This window comes from Schistocerca americana, unplaced genomic scaffold, assembly GCF_021461395.2.
Source record: "Schistocerca americana isolate TAMUIC-IGC-003095 unplaced genomic scaffold, iqSchAmer2.1 HiC_scaffold_338, whole genome shotgun sequence".
In the NCBI taxonomy this organism is placed as follows: Eukaryota; Metazoa; Arthropoda; class Insecta; order Orthoptera; family Acrididae; genus Schistocerca; species Schistocerca americana.
The window spans coordinates 125,122-141,841 of NW_025726058.1; the positions used below are offsets into that span (position 1 = coordinate 125,122).

The following is a 16,720-nucleotide window of genomic DNA, read 5'->3' on the forward strand; positions in this document are numbered from 1 at the left end:
TCACATGTCCGACAAGTCAGGCGATATGGGAGACATGCAGGAAAATGGTGGCGCTCATGAACAGGGCGGATCACCGAACTATAGAAGCCACAGCCCTCACGATCCCGGCTGCAAAAGGTTTCCCACGTCCCAAACGCGTCGCGACCATGTGGACGTTCGCGATGACAGCGCACGCCATAATCGCAAAAAAACAAACGGACGGAGTGCAGTTCCTCACCGATCTCTGGGAGGAACACAAGCGAGCCAAGCGGAAAAACAACTACAGGCAGACGTTCCAGAACTACCTTCAGATAGCGCTGGACGCCGCCTTCAAGGACGCCCTCCGTCCCCACACGCCACGACCGCCTCCGACGTCTCCGCCGCCGCCGCCGCCGCCGCTGCCGCCGCCGCCGCCGCCGCCGCCGCCGGCGCCGCCGCCGCCGCCGCTGCCGCTGCCGCCGCCGTCGCCGCCGACGCTGCCGCCGCCGCCGACGCCGCCGGCGCCGCCGACGCCGCCGACACCGCTGCCGCCACACCACGCCCCCCCCTAGTCCTCCACGCCTCCGTCGTCACCGATGCAGAGACCCTCCAACGCCCCCAAAGTGTTGTGTGTTAAATGTGAGTTCGGTATAAAATTTGTGCAGTGCAACAACAGTGTCCGCAGTGCTACGGCTTCACATATAGGGCATATCCAGGTAGCGTTCTTAAAAATGTGCGAAACATCACTACGCCGAAGATGACTATGTGAGTAGACTAACAAAAGAAACATCTATATTCAATCCATATTTAATCATGTTAAACTTATCTAGAATATAGTTGTCCACTTATAGAATTATTCTTTAATTATGTTTCAAATGTGTTCCGTATCGCCCTCTCTCTCTCTCTCTCTCTCTCTCTCTCTCTCTCTCTCTCTGTCTCTCTATTTCTCTCTCTCTCCCTCTCTCGCTCTCTTCCCCTCAACCACCATCTCGTGGACACCTCGCTATATGTATATAATATTCTTTCATACATATTTGTCATTGTCCTTTGTCTCTTAAATGTAAGCCTTAGCCAATAAGACATCTCTAATAATAGCTACAAGCCACATAATGGCACCAGACCAAAAACTCGACCTAAAGTAAAGAACTTAGAAGTGTTTGAATCAATAACCCATAAAATTTAACAAAAACGCAAACAAAACTGAAAAATGAAATATTCTTGCTCCACTGACTTACAAATCAGTGCAACAGTGTAAATCAACCTGCAAATGCACAAAATATAATGAAACAGACAATTGCAACAAAGTTACATATCAGTAAAGAAAAGAAAAAGACTCGATAACTAACTGAAATTGAAATTGAAAATACCTTGGAATCTCATGACTGTATTTGTTATTTTGTAAATAAAAGTTTATTACGTTTTAAAAAAAAAAAAGGTGCTGTTGGCTCTATCTCATTTTTTCATTTTTACGTCGCTGCACCTGCCAGCCCTCTTTTCATACTAACTTTCAGGTGTTGACAAAGATGCTTCCACAAGCATTTTAAACCACTGTATCAAACGTAAGATACGAAATTGCAGTAATGGACTCAGTTTGAGCAAGAATGCGCGAAAGAAGATTGCTAGAACGCCTCGGAAATAACAACACACTACGAATCGACAGATGAGTTTTGAAATACGTCAGCGCCTACTGCTTTGTAGCAGTGCTAAATTCCACAAAGTAAATAAACAAAAACAAGCAAGCAAGCAAGCAAACAAACAAAAAAATAAGTAAATAAAATCTTCCGTTCTCGTCCGATCACCGAAGTGAAGCAACAACGTTAGGACTCAGTTGGGTGAGCGCCTGGGAACTCTGGCTGTGTTCGTTTTTCGCTTTTTAGTCGCTACTCCTGCCAGCCCTCTTTCCATACCACCTTTCTGTTGTGACAAAGAGACTTCCCTAAGCATTTTAAACGGCCGTAAGAAACGAAACTGCAGCAACTAACTCAGTTTGAAGGAGAATGTGCTAACCAAGTTTGCCAGGAAGTCTTTGAAAACGACAAAACAGTACGAATCGGGCGGTATGCTCCGAAATACGATAGCGCCTATCGTTCTGCAGCGGCGTACAGCTCCAAATTCGATTTGTAATCATAAATTGATTCATTTGTCCTCCCGCAGACGTTTCTCGCGCTTGTGCTGTCAAATGGACCGCGACCCGAGCGGCAGCGAGCGGCAGTCGAGCAAAGTCGGGACAAGTCGGGACGGAAGGGGAGGCAGGCGAGAATGCACCGCGCAAATTACGCAAATATCTGGAAGCGCGGCGCGTGTCAGGCAGGTGAGAAAGCTTCCGTCGGTCCAGCAGGACACCGCGCGCAAGCCCCGCGCCGGATAACAGGAACAAGGTGCGTCGCCAGCCAGTGTCGGAGGCCGCACGCACCAAACGAATGACAGGCGGTGCATCCAGCAGCTGTGTTGTGCGCCTCACCTTGGTTCGGCAGTCGCCTATGAGACGCCGAGGCGAGCGCGCACTCCGCGCCACCTTCGAGGTGGAAAGACATGCTTTGCGTCAAATGTGCCACGGAAAGCGGCGATTGCGTGTGTTGGGAGAAGAGGCGAACGCTTCTTCTGTGGCGCGGCTACAGTATAAGGACGCCAACGGCCATACCATGTTGAAAACACCGGTTCTCGTCCGATCACCGAAGTTAAGCAACATCGGGCCCGGTTAGTACTTGGATGGGTGACCGCCTGGGAACACCGGGACTACAAGCTCGTAGCGAAATGCGTCGCGGAAAATATGAAGCTCGCCCTCAAAAAAGCAATCAGCCCATGGCAGACATGTGCAGTGTTAGGCAGAAACATTTTCGACGCCGTCTGCACGTACAGAGACGTTATAGCCCACGCCGCATCCAACAGAGCGACTGCAGCGATCATCTCTGTAGACTTCCAAAAGGCCTTCGACAGGATCGGTCACCGGTACCTGCTGAAGACCTTGGCAAGACTGGGTTTTGGCTCCGAATTCGCTCAAGTCATCAAAAACATGTTAACAAATGCCACGTCAAGAGTTACTGTAAACGGCTGGACATCTACGCCGATAAAACTGGGGAAATCTGTGAGGCAAGGGTGCCCACTGTCGATGGCACTATTCACAGTAGCCCTCGACCCAGTCCTCAGGAAACTCGCTGCCACCGTCAACGGCTACAAGCTGAACGATATAAACGTGACATGTATGGCATATGCCGATGACTTGAGCATTTTCGTGGACGGTAAAGAGGACATCGACAAAGTCCTCCCAATAATAGAGTCTTTTGGGAAGGCATCTGGGGCCAAAACCAACCCCAAAAAAACCGTGCTCGTCCCGATAGGGAACGGGAAACTGAGAGAGGCCAGACCATGGTACCAGGTGACCGACAGATATAAAGTTCTAGGTGTTCAGCTGCAGGCCTGCCCACTCAAAATGGCCGCAGAGAACTGGCGGAACATCCTGAACACCACGAGAGGACTCGTCAGGACACACGCCAACAGAAACCTGACGTTGGATCAGAAAGCACAGCTGATCAACGAAACGATCCTGGCGAAGGCTTGGTACATGGCACAAGTCATGAACGTACCAACAGAAATAGGGAAGTCTATAGGAAGCGCTGTATACTACCTGCTGTGGAGGCGGGAAATTCTCAAAGTGTCGCAAGCCACCAGCACCCTCCCTAGAGAAGAAGGGGGGCTGGGCCTGATAGATGTCACGAGAAAATGCGCGGCACTGTTGCTCCACCGAGCTCTACAAATGGAGGACAGAAGTGTAGACTGTACCACGTCGTCTCTACTGAAAGAACACAGACCCGATTCCGGGGAAGCGCCGGTAGATGTCAGTAGAATACCCTACAAGATGCGCTACTTGAAGCAGATAGTAATGGACAGTAGCTACATCTCATCCACGCTAGCAGTGAAAGAGATGAGAACTGCAGCGAAAATCTATCGTGCACTGAGAGGCAAACAAGGAAGAAGCAGAACAGAGACGAATCTTCCAGACCACGACTGGCCACAAGTCTGGAAGAATCTCTCTGAGAAAGCCATACCCCCGGAAGCTAGAGACACGTGGTACAAAGTCGTACACAACAAGATACCGACGAACGAGCGCCTAGCGCGCATTGCCATGCGCGAGTCGCCGCACTGCGAAGTGTGCAACGAGATCGACACCGCGGAACACCGCTTCACATGTCCGACAAGTCAGGCGATATGGGAGACATGCAGGAAAATGGTGGCGCTCATGAACAGGGCGGATCACCGAACTATAGAAGCCACAGCCCTCACGATCCCGGCTGCAAAAGGTTTCCCACGTCCCAAACGCGTCGCGACCATGTGGACGTTCGCGATGACAGCGCACGCCATAATCGCAAAAAAACAAACGGACGGAGTGCAGTTCCTCACCGATCTCTGGGAGGAACACAAGCGAGCCAAGCGGAAAAACAACTACAGGCAGACGTTCCAGAACTACCTTCAGATAGCGCTGGACGCCGCCTTCAAGGACGCCCTCCGTCCCCACACGCCACGACCGCCTCCGACGTCTCCGCCGCCGCCGCCGCCGCCGCTGCCGCCGCCGCCGCCGCCGCCGCCGCCGGCGCCGCCGCCGCCGCCGCTGCCGCTGCCGCCGCCGTCGCCGCCGACGCTGCCGCCGCCGCCGACGCCGCCGGCGCCGCCGACGCCGCCGACACCGCTGCCGCCACACCACGCCCCCCCCTAGTCCTCCACGCCTCCGTCGTCACCGATGCAGAGACCCTCCAACGCCCCCAAAGTGTTGTGTGTTAAATGTGAGTTCGGTATAAAATTTGTGCAGTGCAACAACAGTGTCCGCAGTGCTACGGCTTCACATATAGGGCATATCCAGGTAGCGTTCTTAAAAATGTGCGAAACATCACTACGCCGAAGATGACTATGTGAGTAGACTAACAAAAGAAACATCTATATTCAATCCATATTTAATCATGTTAAACTTATCTAGAATATAGTTGTCCACTTATAGAATTATTCTTTAATTATGTTTCAAATGTGTTCCGTATCGCCCTCTCTCTCTCTCTCTCTCTCTCTCTCTCTCTCTCTCTCTGTCTCTCTATTTCTCTCTCTCTCCCTCTCTCGCTCTCTTCCCCTCAACCACCATCTCGTGGACACCTCGCTATATGTATATAATATTCTTTCATACATATTTGTCATTGTCCTTTGTCTCTTAAATGTAAGCCTTAGCCAATAAGACATCTCTAATAATAGCTACAAGCCACATAATGGCACCAGACCAAAAACTCGACCTAAAGTAAAGAACTTAGAAGTGTTTGAATCAATAACCCATAAAATTTAACAAAAACGCAAACAAAACTGAAAAATGAAATATTCTTGCTCCACTGACTTACAAATCAGTGCAACAGTGTAAATCAACCTGCAAATGCACAAAATATAATGAAACAGACAATTGCAACAAAGTTACATATCAGTAAAGAAAAGAAAAGACTCGATAACTAACTGAAATTGAAATTGAAAATACCTTGGAATCTCATGACTGTATTTGTTATTTTGTAAATAAAAGTTTATTACGTTTTAAAAAAAAAAAAGGTGCTGTTGGCTCTATCTCATTTTTTCATTTTTACGTCGCTGCACCTGCCAGCCCTCTTTTCATACTAACTTTCAGGTGTTGACAAAGATGCTTCCACAAGCATTTTAAACCACTGTATCAAACGTAAGATACGAAATTGCAGTAATGGACTCAGTTTGAGCAAGAATGCGCGAAAGAAGATTGCTAGAACGCCTCGGAAATAACAACACACTACGAATCGACAGATGAGTTTTGAAATACGTCAGCGCCTACTGCTTTGTAGCAGTGCTAAATTCCACAAAGTAAATAAACAAAAACAAGCAAGCAAGCAAGCAAACAAACAAAAAAATAAGTAAATAAAATCTTCCGTTCTCGTCCGATCACCGAAGTGAAGCAACAACGTTAGGACTCAGTTGGGTGAGCGCCTGGGAACTCTGGCTGTGTTCGTTTTTCGCTTTTTAGTCGCTACTCCTGCCAGCCCTCTTTCCATACCACCTTTCTGTTGTGACAAAGAGACTTCCCTAAGCATTTTAAACGGCCGTAAGAAACGAAACTGCAGCAACTAACTCAGTTTGAAGGAGAATGTGCTAACCAAGTTTGCCAGGAAGTCTTTGAAAACGACAAAACAGTACGAATCGGGCGGTATGCTCCGAAATACGATAGCGCCTATCGTTCTGCAGCGGCGTACAGCTCCAAATTCGATTTGTAATCATAAATTGATTCATTTGTCCTCCCGCAGACGTTTCTCGCGCTTGTGCTGTCAAATGGACCGCGACCCGAGCGGCAGCGAGCGGCAGTCGAGCAAAGTCGGGACAAGTCGGGACGGAAGGGGAGGCAGGCGAGAATGCACCGCGCAAATTACGCAAATATCTGGAAGCGCGGCGCGTGTCAGGCAGGTGAGAAAGCTTCCGTCGGTCCAGCAGGACACCGCGCGCAAGCCCCGCGCCGGATAACAGGAACAAGGTGCGTCGCCAGCCAGTGTCGGAGGCCGCACGCACCAAACGAATGACAGGCGGTGCATCCAGCAGCTGTGTTGTGCGCCTCACCTTGGTTCGGCAGTCGCCTATGAGACGCCGAGGCGAGCGCGCACTCCGCGCCACCTTCGAGGTGGAAAGACATGCTTTGCGTCAAATGTGCCACGGAAAGCGGCGATTGCGTGTGTTGGGAGAAGAGGCGAACGCTTCTTCTGTGGCGCGGCTACAGTATAAGGACGCCAACGGCCATACCATGTTGAAAACACCGGTTCTCGTCCGATCACCGAAGTTAAGCAACATCGGGCCCGGTTAGTACTTGGATGGGTGACCGCCTGGGAACACCGGGACTACAAGCTCGTAGCGAAATGCGTCGCGGAAAATATGAAGCTCGCCCTCAAAAAAGCAATCAGCCCATGGCAGACATGTGCAGTGTTAGGCAGAAACATTTTCGACGCCGTCTGCACGTACAGAGACGTTATAGCCCACGCCGCATCCAACAGAGCGACTGCAGCGATCATCTCTGTAGACTTCCAAAAGGCCTTCGACAGGATCGGTCACCGGTACCTGCTGAAGACCTTGGCAAGACTGGGTTTTGGCTCCGAATTCGCTCAAGTCATCAAAAACATGTTAACAAATGCCACGTCAAGAGTTACTGTAAACGGCTGGACATCTACGCCGATAAAACTGGGGAAATCTGTGAGGCAAGGGTGCCCACTGTCGATGGCACTATTCACAGTAGCCCTCGACCCAGTCCTCAGGAAACTCGCTGCCACCGTCAACGGCTACAAGCTGAACGATATAAACGTGACATGTATGGCATATGCCGATGACTTGAGCATTTTCGTGGACGGTAAAGAGGACATCGACAAAGTCCTCCCAATAATAGAGTCTTTTGGGAAGGCATCTGGGGCCAAAACCAACCCCAAAAAAACCGTGCTCGTCCCGATAGGGAACGGGAAACTGAGAGAGGCCAGACCATGGTACCAGGTGACCGACAGATATAAAGTTCTAGGTGTTCAGCTGCAGGCCTGCCCACTCAAAATGGCCGCAGAGAACTGGCGGAACATCCTGAACACCACGAGAGGACTCGTCAGGACACACGCCAACAGAAACCTGACGTTGGATCAGAAAGCACAGCTGATCAACGAAACGATCCTGGCGAAGGCTTGGTACATGGCACAAGTCATGAACGTACCAACAGAAATAGGGAAGTCTATAGGAAGCGCTGTATACTACCTGCTGTGGAGGCGGGAAATTCTCAAAGTGTCGCAAGCCACCAGCACCCTCCCTAGAGAAGAAGGGGGGCTGGGCCTGATAGATGTCACGAGAAAATGCGCGGCACTGTTGCTCCACCGAGCTCTACAAATGGAGGACAGAAGTGTAGACTGTACCACGTCGTCTCTACTGAAAGAACACAGACCCGATTCCGGGGAAGCGCCGGTAGATGTCAGTAGAATACCCTACAAGATGCGCTACTTGAAGCAGATAGTAATGGACAGTAGCTACATCTCATCCACGCTAGCAGTGAAAGAGATGAGAACTGCAGCGAAAATCTATCGTGCACTGAGAGGCAAACAAGGAAGAAGCAGAACAGAGACGAATCTTCCAGACCACGACTGGCCACAAGTCTGGAAGAATCTCTCTGAGAAAGCCATACCCCCGGAAGCTAGAGACACGTGGTACAAAGTCGTACACAACAAGATACCGACGGAACGAGCGCCTAGCGCGCATTGCCATGCGCGAGTCGCCGCACTGCGAAGTGTGCAACGAGATCGACACCGCGGAACACCGCTTCACATGTCCGACAAGTCAGGCGATATGGGAGACATGCAGGAAAATGGTGGCGCTCATGAACAGGGCGGATCACCGAACTATAGAAGCCACAGCCCTCACGATCCCGGCTGCAAAAGGTTTCCCACGTCCCAAACGCGTCGCGACCATGTGGACGTTCGCGATGACAGCGCACGCCATAATCGCAAAAAAACAAACGGACGGAGTGCAGTTCCTCACCGATCTCTGGGAGGAACACAAGCGAGCCAAGCGGAAAAACAACTACAGGCAGACGTTCCAGAACTACCTTCAGATAGCGCTGGACGCCGCCTTCAAGGACGCCCTCCGTCCCCACACGCCACGACCGCCTCCGACGTCTCCGCCGCCGCCGCCGCCGCCGCTGCCGCCGCCGCCGCCGCCGCCGCCGCCGGCGCCGCCGCCGCCGCCGCTGCCGCTGCCGCCGCCGTCGCCGCCGACGCTGCCGCCGCCGCCGACGCCGCCGGCGCCGCCGACGCCGCCGACACCGCTGCCGCCACACCACGCCCCCCCCTAGTCCTCCACGCCTCCGTCGTCACCGATGCAGAGACCCTCCAACGCCCCCAAAGTGTTGTGTGTTAAATGTGAGTTCGGTATAAAATTTGTGCAGTGCAACAACAGTGTCCGCAGTGCTACGGCTTCACATATAGGGCATATCCAGGTAGCGTTCTTAAAAATGTGCGAAACATCACTACGCCGAAGATGACTATGTGAGTAGACTAACAAAAGAAACATCTATATTCAATCCATATTTAATCATGTTAAACTTATCTAGAATATAGTTGTCCACTTATAGAATTATTCTTTAATTATGTTTCAAATGTGTTCCGTATCGCCCTCTCTCTCTCTCTCTCTCTCTCTCTCTCTCTCTCTCTCTCTCTGTCTCTCTATTTCTCTCTCTCTCCCTCTCTCGCTCTCTTCCCCTCAACCACCATCTCGTGGACACCTCGCTATATGTATATAATATTCTTTCATACATATTTGTCATTGTCCTTTGTCTCTTAAATGTAAGCCTTAGCCAATAAGACATCTCTAATAATAGCTACAAGCCACATAATGGCACCAGACCAAAAACTCGACCTAAAGTAAAGAACTTAGAAGTGTTTGAATCAATAACCCATAAAATTTAACAAAAACGCAAACAAAACTGAAAAATGAAATATTCTTGCTCCACTGACTTACAAATCAGTGCAACAGTGTAAATCAACCTGCAAATGCACAAAATATAATGAAACAGACAATTGCAACAAAGTTACATATCAGTAAAGAAAAGAAAAAGACTCGATAACTAACTGAAATTGAAATTGAAAATACCTTGGAATCTCATGACTGTATTTGTTATTTTGTAAATAAAAGTTTATTACGTTTTAAAAAAAAAAAAGGTGCTGTTGGCTCTATCTCATTTTTTCATTTTTACGTCGCTGCACCTGCCAGCCCTCTTTTCATACTAACTTTCAGGTGTTGACAAAGATGCTTCCACAAGCATTTTAAACCACTGTATCAAACGTAAGATACGAAATTGCAGTAATGGACTCAGTTTGAGCAAGAATGCGCGAAAGAAGATTGCTAGAACGCCTCGGAAATAACAACACACTACGAATCGACAGATGAGTTTTGAAATACGTCAGCGCCTACTGCTTTGTAGCAGTGCTAAATTCCACAAAGTAAATAAACAAAAACAAGCAAGCAAGCAAGCAAACAAACAAAAAAATAAGTAAATAAAATCTTCCGTTCTCGTCCGATCACCGAAGTGAAGCAACAACGTTAGGACTCAGTTGGGTGAGCGCCTGGGAACTCTGGCTGTGTTCGTTTTTCGCTTTTTAGTCGCTACTCCTGCCAGCCCTCTTTCCATACCACCTTTCTGTTGTGACAAAGAGACTTCCCTAAGCATTTTAAACGGCCGTAAGAAACGAAACTGCAGCAACTAACTCAGTTTGAAGGAGAATGTGCTAACCAAGTTTGCCAGGAAGTCTTTGAAAACGACAAAACAGTACGAATCGGGCGGTATGCTCCGAAATACGATAGCGCCTATCGTTCTGCAGCGGCGTACAGCTCCAAATTCGATTTGTAATCATAAATTGATTCATTTGTCCTCCCGCAGACGTTTCTCGCGCTTGTGCTGTCAAATGGACCGCGACCCGAGCGGCAGCGAGCGGCAGTCGAGCAAAGTCGGGACAAGTCGGGACGGAAGGGGAGGCAGGCGAGAATGCACCGCGCAAATTACGCAAATATCTGGAAGCGCGGCGCGTGTCAGGCAGGTGAGAAAGCTTCCGTCGGTCCAGCAGGACACCGCGCGCAAGCCCCGCGCCGGATAACAGGAACAAGGTGCGTCGCCAGCCAGTGTCGGAGGCCGCACGCACCAAACGAATGACAGGCGGTGCATCCAGCAGCTGTGTTGTGCGCCTCACCTTGGTTCGGCAGTCGCCTATGAGACGCCGAGGCGAGCGCGCACTCCGCGCCACCTTCGAGGTGGAAAGACATGCTTTGCGTCAAATGTGCCACGGAAAGCGGCGATTGCGTGTGTTGGGAGAAGAGGCGAACGCTTCTTCTGTGGCGCGGCTACAGTATAAGGACGCCAACGGCCATACCATGTTGAAAACACCGGTTCTCGTCCGATCACCGAAGTTAAGCAACATCGGGCCCGGTTAGTACTTGGATGGGTGACCGCCTGGGAACACCGGGACTACAAGCTCGTAGCGAAATGCGTCGCGGAAAATATGAAGCTCGCCCTCAAAAAAGCAATCAGCCCATGGCAGACATGTGCAGTGTTAGGCAGAAACATTTTCGACGCCGTCTGCACGTACAGAGACGTTATAGCCCACGCCGCATCCAACAGAGCGACTGCAGCGATCATCTCTGTAGACTTCCAAAAGGCCTTCGACAGGATCGGTCACCGGTACCTGCTGAAGACCTTGGCAAGACTGGGTTTTGGCTCCGAATTCGCTCAAGTCATCAAAAACATGTTAACAAATGCCACGTCAAGAGTTACTGTAAACGGCTGGACATCTACGCCGATAAAACTGGGGAAATCTGTGAGGCAAGGGTGCCCACTGTCGATGGCACTATTCACAGTAGCCCTCGACCCAGTCCTCAGGAAACTCGCTGCCACCGTCAACGGCTACAAGCTGAACGATATAAACGTGACATGTATGGCATATGCCGATGACTTGAGCATTTTCGTGGACGGTAAAGAGGACATCGACAAAGTCCTCCCAATAATAGAGTCTTTTGGGAAGGCATCTGGGGCCAAAACCAACCCCAAAAAAACCGTGCTCGTCCCGATAGGGAACGGGAAACTGAGAGAGGCCAGACCATGGTACCAGGTGACCGACAGATATAAAGTTCTAGGTGTTCAGCTGCAGGCCTGCCCACTCAAAATGGCCGCAGAGAACTGGCGGAACATCCTGAACACCACGAGAGGACTCGTCAGGACACACGCCAACAGAAACCTGACGTTGGATCAGAAAGCACAGCTGATCAACGAAACGATCCTGGCGAAGGCTTGGTACATGGCACAAGTCATGAACGTACCAACAGAAATAGGGAAGTCTATAGGAAGCGCTGTATACTACCTGCTGTGGAGGCGGGAAATTCTCAAAGTGTCGCAAGCCACCAGCACCCTCCCTAGAGAAGAAGGGGGGCTGGGCCTGATAGATGTCACGAGAAAATGCGCGGCACTGTTGCTCCACCGAGCTCTACAAATGGAGGACAGAAGTGTAGACTGTACCACGTCGTCTCTACTGAAAGAACACAGACCCGATTCCGGGGAAGCGCCGGTAGATGTCAGTAGAATACCCTACAAGATGCGCTACTTGAAGCAGATAGTAATGGACAGTAGCTACATCTCATCCACGCTAGCAGTGAAAGAGATGAGAACTGCAGCGAAAATCTATCGTGCACTGAGAGGCAAACAAGGAAGAAGCAGAACAGAGACGAATCTTCCAGACCACGACTGGCCACAAGTCTGGAAGAATCTCTCTGAGAAAGCCATACCCCCGGAAGCTAGAGACACGTGGTACAAAGTCGTACACAACAAGATACCGACGAACGAGCGCCTAGCGCGCATTGCCATGCGCGAGTCGCCGCACTGCGAAGTGTGCAACGAGATCGACACCGCGGAACACCGCTTCACATGTCCGACAAGTCAGGCGATATGGGAGACATGCAGGAAAATGGTGGCGCTCATGAACAGGGCGGATCACCGAACTATAGAAGCCACAGCCCTCACGATCCCGGCTGCAAAAGGTTTCCCACGTCCCAAACGCGTCGCGACCATGTGGACGTTCGCGATGACAGCGCACGCCATAATCGCAAAAAAACAAACGGACGGAGTGCAGTTCCTCACCGATCTCTGGGAGGAACACAAGCGAGCCAAGCGGAAAAACAACTACAGGCAGACGTTCCAGAACTACCTTCAGATAGCGCTGGACGCCGCCTTCAAGGACGCCCTCCGTCCCCACACGCCACGACCGCCTCCGACGTCTCCGCCGCCGCCGCCGCCGCCGCTGCCGCCGCCGCCGCCGCCGCCGCCGCCGCCGGCGCCGCCGCCGCCGCCGCTGCCGCTGCCGCCGCCGTCGCCGCCGACGCTGCCGCCGCCGCCGACGCCGCCGGCGCCGCCGACGCCGCCGACACCGCTGCCGCCACACCACGCCCCCCCCTAGTCCTCCACGCCTCCGTCGTCACCGATGCAGAGACCCTCCAACGCCCCCAAAGTGTTGTGTGTTAAATGTGAGTTCGGTATAAAATTTGTGCAGTGCAACAACAGTGTCCGCAGTGCTACGGCTTCACATATAGGGCATATCCAGGTAGCGTTCTTAAAAATGTGCGAAACATCACTACGCCGAAGATGACTATGTGAGTAGACTAACAAAAGAAACATCTATATTCAATCCATATTTAATCATGTTAAACTTATCTAGAATATAGTTGTCCACTTATAGAATTATTCTTTAATTATGTTTCAAATGTGTTCCGTATCGCCTCTCTCTCTCTCTCTCTCTCTCTCTCTCTCTCTCTCTCTCTGTCTCTCTATTTCTCTCTCTCTCCCTCTCTCGCTCTCTTCCCCTCAACCACCATCTCGTGGACACCTCGCTATATGTATATAATATTCTTTCATACATATTTGTCATTGTCCTTTGTCTCTTAAATGTAAGCCTTAGCCAATAAGACATCTCTAATAATAGCTACAAGCCACATAATGGCACCAGACCAAAAACTCGACCTAAAGTAAAGAACTTAGAAGTGTTTGAATCAATAACCCATAAAATTTAACAAAAACGCAAACAAAACTGAAAAATGAAATATTCTTGCTCCACTGACTTACAAATCAGTGCAACAGTGTAAATCAACCTGCAAATGCACAAAATATAATGAAACAGACAATTGCAACAAAGTTACATATCAGTAAAGAAAAGAAAAAGACTCGATAACTAACTGAAATTGAAATTGAAAATACCTTGGAATCTCATGACTGTATTTGTTATTTTGTAAATAAAAGTTTATTACGTTTTAAAAAAAAAAAAGGTGCTGTTGGCTCTATCTCATTTTTTCATTTTTACGTCGCTGCACCTGCCAGCCCTCTTTTCATACTAACTTTCAGGTGTTGACAAAGATGCTTCCACAAGCATTTTAAACCACTGTATCAAACGTAAGATACGAAATTGCAGTAATGGACTCAGTTTGAGCAAGAATGCGCGAAAGAAGATTGCTAGAACGCCTCGGAAATAACAACACACTACGAATCGACAGATGAGTTTTGAAATACGTCAGCGCCTACTGCTTTGTAGCAGTGCTAAATTCCACAAAGTAAATAAACAAAAACAAGCAAGCAAGCAAGCAAACAAACAAAAAAATAAGTAAATAAAATCTTCCGTTCTCGTCCGATCACCGAAGTGAAGCAACAACGTTAGGACTCAGTTGGGTGAGCGCCTGGGAACTCTGGCTGTGTTCGTTTTTCGCTTTTTAGTCGCTACTCCTGCCAGCCCTCTTTCCATACCACCTTTCTGTTGTGACAAAGAGACTTCCCTAAGCATTTTAAACGGCCGTAAGAAACGAAACTGCAGCAACTAACTCAGTTTGAAGGAGAATGTGCTAACCAAGTTTGCCAGGAAGTCTTTGAAAACGACAAAACAGTACGAATCGGGCGGTATGCTCCGAAATACGATAGCGCCTATCGTTCTGCAGCGGCGTACAGCTCCAAATTCGATTTGTAATCATAAATTGATTCATTTGTCCTCCCGCAGACGTTTCTCGCGCTTGTGCTGTCAAATGGACCGCGACCCGAGCGGCAGCGAGCGGCAGTCGAGCAAAGTCGGGACAAGTCGGGACGGAAGGGGAGGCAGGCGAGAATGCACCGCGCAAATTACGCAAATATCTGGAAGCGCGGCGCGTGTCAGGCAGGTGAGAAAGCTTCCGTCGGTCCAGCAGGACACCGCGCGCAAGCCCCGCGCCGGATAACAGGAACAAGGTGCGTCGCCAGCCAGTGTCGGAGGCCGCACGCACCAAACGAATGACAGGCGGTGCATCCAGCAGCTGTGTTGTGCGCCTCACCTTGGTTCGGCAGTCGCCTATGAGACGCCGAGGCGAGCGCGCACTCCGCGCCACCTTCGAGGTGGAAAGACATGCTTTGCGTCAAATGTGCCACGGAAAGCGGCGATTGCGTGTGTTGGGAGAAGAGGCGAACGCTTCTTCTGTGGCGCGGCTACAGTATAAGGACGCCAACGGCCATACCATGTTGAAAACACCGGTTCTCGTCCGATCACCGAAGTTAAGCAACATCGGGCCCGGTTAGTACTTGGATGGGTGACCGCCTGGGAACACCGGGACTACAAGCTCGTAGCGAAATGCGTCGCGGAAAATATGAAGCTCGCCCTCAAAAAAGCAATCAGCCCATGGCAGACATGTGCAGTGTTAGGCAGAAACATTTTCGACGCCGTCTGCACGTACAGAGACGTTATAGCCCACGCCGCATCCAACAGAGCGACTGCAGCGATCATCTCTGTAGACTTCCAAAAGGCCTTCGACAGGATCGGTCACCGGTACCTGCTGAAGACCTTGGCAAGACTGGGTTTTGGCTCCGAATTCGCTCAAGTCATCAAAAACATGTTAACAAATGCCACGTCAAGAGTTACTGTAAACGGCTGGACATCTACGCCGATAAAACTGGGGAAATCTGTGAGGCAAGGGTGCCCACTGTCGATGGCACTATTCACAGTAGCCCTCGACCCAGTCCTCAGGAAACTCGCTGCCACCGTCAACGGCTACAAGCTGAACGATATAAACGTGACATGTATGGCATATGCCGATGACTTGAGCATTTTCGTGGACGGTAAAGAGGACATCGACAAAGTCCTCCCAATAATAGAGTCTTTTGGGAAGGCATCTGGGGCCAAAACCAACCCCAAAAAAACCGTGCTCGTCCCGATAGGGAACGGGAAACTGAGAGAGGCCAGACCATGGTACCAGGTGACCGACAGATATAAAGTTCTAGGTGTTCAGCTGCAGGCCTGCCCACTCAAAATGGCCGCAGAGAACTGGCGGAACATCCTGAACACCACGAGAGGACTCGTCAGGACACACGCCAACAGAAACCTGACGTTGGATCAGAAAGCACAGCTGATCAACGAAACGATCCTGGCGAAGGCTTGGTACATGGCACAAGTCATGAACGTACCAACAGAAATAGGGAAGTCTATAGGAAGCGCTGTATACTACCTGCTGTGGAGGCGGGAAATTCTCAAAGTGTCGCAAGCCACCAGCACCCTCCCTAGAGAAGAAGGGGGGCTGGGCCTGATAGATGTCACGAGAAAATGCGCGGCACTGTTGCTCCACCGAGCTCTACAAATGGAGGACAGAAGTGTAGACTGTACCACGTCGTCTCTACTGAAAGAACACAGACCCGATTCCGGGGAAGCGCCGGTAGATGTCAGTAGAATACCCTACAAGATGCGCTACTTGAAGCAGATAGTAATGGACAGTAGCTACATCTCATCCACGCTAGCAGTGAAAGAGATGAGAACTGCAGCGAAAATCTATCGTGCACTGAGAGGCAAACAAGGAAGAAGCAGAACAGAGACGAATCTTCCAGACCACGACTGGCCACAAGTCTGGAAGAATCTCTCTGAGAAAGCCATACCCCCGGAAGCTAGAGACACGTGGTACAAAGTCGTACACAACAAGATACCGACGAACGAGCGCCTAGCGCGCATTGCCATGCGCGAGTCGCCGCACTGCGAAGTGTGCAACGAGATCGACACCGCGGAACACCGCTTCACATGTCCGACAAGTCAGGCGATATGGGAGACATGCAGGAAAATGGTGGCGCTCATGAACAGGGCGGATCACCGAACTATAGAAGCCACAGCCCTCACGATCCCGGCTGCAAAAGGTTTCCCACGTCCCAAACGCGTCGCGACCATGTGGACGTTCGCGA

General features: G+C 50.5%; 4 pseudogenes; all 4 read left to right on the forward strand.

The window, feature by feature from the left end:
• Positions 1-2,585: 2,585 nt before the first annotated feature.
• On the forward strand, positions 2,586-2,703 carry LOC124580632 (annotated as a pseudogene).
• Positions 2,704-6,721: 4,018 nt separating this feature from the next.
• On the forward strand, positions 6,722-6,839 carry LOC124580634 (annotated as a pseudogene).
• Positions 6,840-10,863: 4,024 nt separating this feature from the next.
• Positions 10,864-10,981, forward strand: LOC124580635 (annotated as a pseudogene).
• Positions 10,982-15,004: 4,023 nt separating this feature from the next.
• Positions 15,005-15,122, forward strand: LOC124580636 (annotated as a pseudogene).
• Positions 15,123-16,720: the final 1,598 nt, after the last annotated feature.